This window comes from Elephantulus edwardii, unplaced genomic scaffold, assembly GCF_000299155.1.
Source record: "Elephantulus edwardii isolate Elephantulus edwardi_28Jun2011 unplaced genomic scaffold, EleEdw1.0 scaffold00204, whole genome shotgun sequence".
NCBI classification, from domain to species: Eukaryota; Metazoa; Chordata; class Mammalia; order Macroscelidea; family Macroscelididae; genus Elephantulus; species Elephantulus edwardii.
The window spans coordinates 4,020,077-4,024,260 of record NW_006399954.1 but is presented as its reverse complement, the minus strand read 5'-3'; the positions used below and the strand labels follow the sequence as shown (position 1 = coordinate 4,024,260).

General features: G+C 38.0%; 1 pseudogene; it reads left to right on the top strand.

Moving 5' to 3' along the window:
- Positions 1-2,000: 2,000 nt before the first annotated feature.
- Positions 2,001-2,438, top strand: LOC102874521 (annotated as a pseudogene).
- Positions 2,439-4,184: the final 1,746 nt, after the last annotated feature.

The following is a 4,184-nucleotide window of genomic DNA, read 5'->3' as shown; positions in this document are numbered from 1 at the left end:
CGATGCAATTTTTCTCTTGATTTCCTGTCTGCTGTTACCAAGAGTGTTGATTGTGGAGCCAAGTAAATGAAAACTGTTAACTATCTCAATCTCTTCACCATCCATACTGATGCTGCCAATTGGCCCAGTGGTGAATGAAGGAAAATGTGAAACACAATGTATACAAATCAAATTAATCATTGCTAAGTGGGACTTTTAACAGGTATAAAAGGATGGTTCAACATAAGAAAGAGAATGGAAGTAATTTATCACATTAACAAAGCAAAGAACAAAAACCACATGATCCTATCAATTGATGTAGTAAAGGCTTTTGACAAAACCCAACATCCCTTTTGATTAAAACACTCAGTAAAATGGGAATAGAAGGGAATTTCCTCATCACTGTTTAAAGTACCTATGTAAAGCCACGAATCAACATCATTCTCAATGGAGAAAGACTAAAGGGATTCCAGTTGTGAACAGGGACCAGAAAAGTATGCTTACTTACACAAGTCCTATTCAATATTGTATTAGATTTACTTCTTAGGGCAATACAACAAGAAAAGGAATTAAGAGGCACTCAGATCAGTTGCTACATGCAGATGACATACTAGTGTACACAGAAAATGCCCAAGATTCAACAACAACAATAACCAAGAAAGCAAAACAAACAAACAAACAAACAAAAACCCTGTTAGACCTAGCAGATCAATTTAACGAAGTGCCAGGAAACAATTAATACACAAAAGTCAATGATCTTCTTCAACAGCAATAAAGAAAGGACGAAAAAGGAAACTAAGAAAGTAATACCATTTATTATATACAAACACAAGATGAAATACTTGGGAATACAGTAATAAACTTTATAAGGAAAACTACAAAACATTACTTCAACAAACTAAAAGAGATCTAACTAAATTGAAAATATCTCCTGCTCATGTATAGGAAGACTCAGCATAGTGAAAATCACAGTCCTATCAAAAGTAATCTCTATGTTCAGTGAAATACAAATACAAATGCAAAGTCCCTTTTTCAAAGAAATGGCCAAAAGTAATTGCTAGGTTTCTTTGGAAAAGAAAGATCTTGAATAAGAACTGTCCTTCTGAAAAAGAAAAATGAAGTAGAAGACACAGCAAACATTCCCTGATCTCAAAACCTACTGGTCTTATTATGCGCCATTGAGTCACCTGCCAATCATACCGACTCTTTGTACAACAGCTCTGAAACCTTCCCTGTCCTGAGTCAGTCTCAATGACTCTAACACACCTACCTTCATTGTCCTAATTACTGTTTCAATCCACCTCTGGGGCCTTTCTTTCCTGTACTGTCCCTCTACCCTTCCAAGTATGATATTCTTCTCCAAGGATCAGTTACCTTTTGGCCACATGTCCAGAATACGTGAGGCGTAGCTTCAAAATCCTAGCCTTCAAGGAGAAACTTGGTTTCACTCTCTCTAAAACAGATCTATTTGTTTTCTTTGCGGTTCAAGACTCTTCTCCAGCACCACAGCTCAAAGGTATCAATTCTCTTCTGTCATCCTTAGTTATTGCCCAGCTCTCTGATGCATAGCAAGTGATTGTGAAGACCATGGCCTGGATCAGGTGGACCTTGTTCTCTAGACTGACATTGTTACTTCTCAGCACTCTGAAAAGTTCCCTGACAGCAGATTTCCCCAGTGCAATTCATCTTTTGATTTCTAGATTGCTGGTGCCAAGAATACTGATTGTGTAGCAGAGCAAGCTGACGCTGTTAACCTCCATCTCTTCCCCATCGATCATGCTGCTATGGCCCAGTGGTGAAAATCTTTGCCTTCTTGATGTTGAGCTTCAATCCATATTGAAGATTATAGTCCTTGACCTTCTGCAGAAGGTCCTCATCAATGTTAGCAAGCAAGGTTGTGTCATCTGTATAACGTAGGTTATTGATGTGTCTTTCTCCAATCCTGATGCCACATTTCTCCTCATAAAACCTAGCCTCCCGCTTGTGCTTGGAGACCCTGACGCTGCCGGACGGCTGCCACCATGAAGTTCAACTCTTTCGTTACCTCGGACCGCAGCAAGAACCGAAAACGCCACTTCAATGCCCCTTCGCATGTGTGCAGGAAGATCATGCCCTCCCCTCTGTCCAAAGAGCTGCGGCAGAAGTACAACGTGCGCTCCATGCCCATCCGCAAGGATGACGAGGTGCAGGTGGTGCGAGGACATTACAAAGGTCAGCAGATTGGCAAGGTAGTCCAGGTGTACAGAAAGAAGTATGTCATCTACATCGAAAGAGTGTAGCGTAAGAAGGCTAACGGTACCACAGTGCATGTGGGCATTCACCCAAGCAAGGTGGTTATTACCAGGCTGAAATTGGATAAAGATCGGAAAAAAATTCTTGAACGTAAAGCCAAGTCTCGGCAAGTTGGAAAAGAGAAAGGCAAATAAAAGGAAGAACTAATTGAGAAAATGCAGGAGTGAATGCAACCTGAGGAGCAACCGCAGTTTAACTAGATTTCCATCTGAGTATGCGTTCTTGTGATGTTCCAAAATGGCCCTCTCATTCAGAAGTGATTATAAATCTGCCTTTGCAATTTTCATTCCTATTTTTAAGAACAAAAATTGGAAATGTTTTCCAAAAAAAAAAAATCCCAGAAAACAAAAACAAACCCCAGCCTCCCGTTAGATTTAAAAGTATGGAGACAAAATGCATCCCTGACACACTCTCTCCATGATTTTGAACCATTCAGTGAATCTGTTCTGTTCTGAGGATTGTTTCCTGGTCCGAATATAGGTTTCGTATAAACACAATCAAGTGTTCTGGGATTCCCATTCTCCTCAAGGTCAATCACAATTTGTTGTGATCTACACAATCAAATGCCTTTGTATCGTCAATGAAACATAGATAGGTATTTCTCTGGTACTCTTTGCTTTCTACCAAGATCCATCTGACATTGGCGATAATGTGTCTGGTGCCATGGCCTCTGCTAAACACAGCTTGTATTTCTAGTAGTTTCCTGTCAGTGTGTTGTTCAAGTAATTTTCATTTTTTTTAATAATCTTCAGTAGGATTTTACTTGCGTGTGTTATTAATGATATTGTTCAATAATGTCTACACTCTGTTTTGTCACCTTCTTTTAGAATGGGAATAAATATGGATCTCTTCAAATCAATTGGCCAACCAATGAAAAGTAGTAATAATAAAAAAAACATAGTATTGGTACAATGAAAAGACACATAGATCAATTAAATAGAATCGAGAGCCCAGAAATAAACCCATATACCTACAGCCAACTGTTATTTGAGAAGGAATCAAAATCTTTAATATAAGGAAATGGCAACCTCTTTAACAAATGGTGCTGGCAAAAGTAGACTAATACCTGGAAAAGGTGAAGCAGGATCTACATCTCACTCCATACACAAAAATGGACCATACCAAAAGATGGACCAGAGACCTAGTGGTAAATTACAATATCGTAAGGATAAGAGACCAAACAGGACCAAACTTAGAAGACATATCCTATGGCATAAATAAGCTTGCAAATATAACTAGAAATGCATAACCAAGAAAGGACAAAATTGACCAATGAGATTTTCTATAAACTAAGTCCCTGTGTGCATAAAAAGTTTCCCAATAAGGTGTAAATAAACTTATAGGAAAAAAATAAAACATAAAACCAAACCATTTGGCAATGATATTTCAGACAAGGGTCTCATAATTACAATTTAAAGAATACTACAGGGCCTCCACAAGGAAAATACTGATAACTCAAAAGACATGAAAACTTTTCACAATTAAACATATTCAGATGGCCAAAAGATACATGAAGAAACATTAAAAATCACTGGCAATCAGAGAGCTATAGATCAAAACAACAATGACATACTATCTCTCTCCAGTAGCAACAGGAAAGTTTAAAAGGACAACAAGCAATAAATGTTGAAAAAGATGTGGATAGTTTGGGAATCTCATGCATGGCTGGTGGGGCTGTAAAATGTTACAATCTTTTCGGAAGGCAATCTGGCATTTCCTCAAAAAGCTTGATGTAGAAATCCCACATGACCTGGATATACCACTTTTGGGAATATACTCCAAGAAAATTAGAACTGAAACACAAAATGCAGATAGTACACCCATGAAAATAGCAGTGTTATTCACAATAACCAGATGAACATAAAAAAAATTGATGGGTTTAGAAATTGTGATACATTCACACAATGAAATAC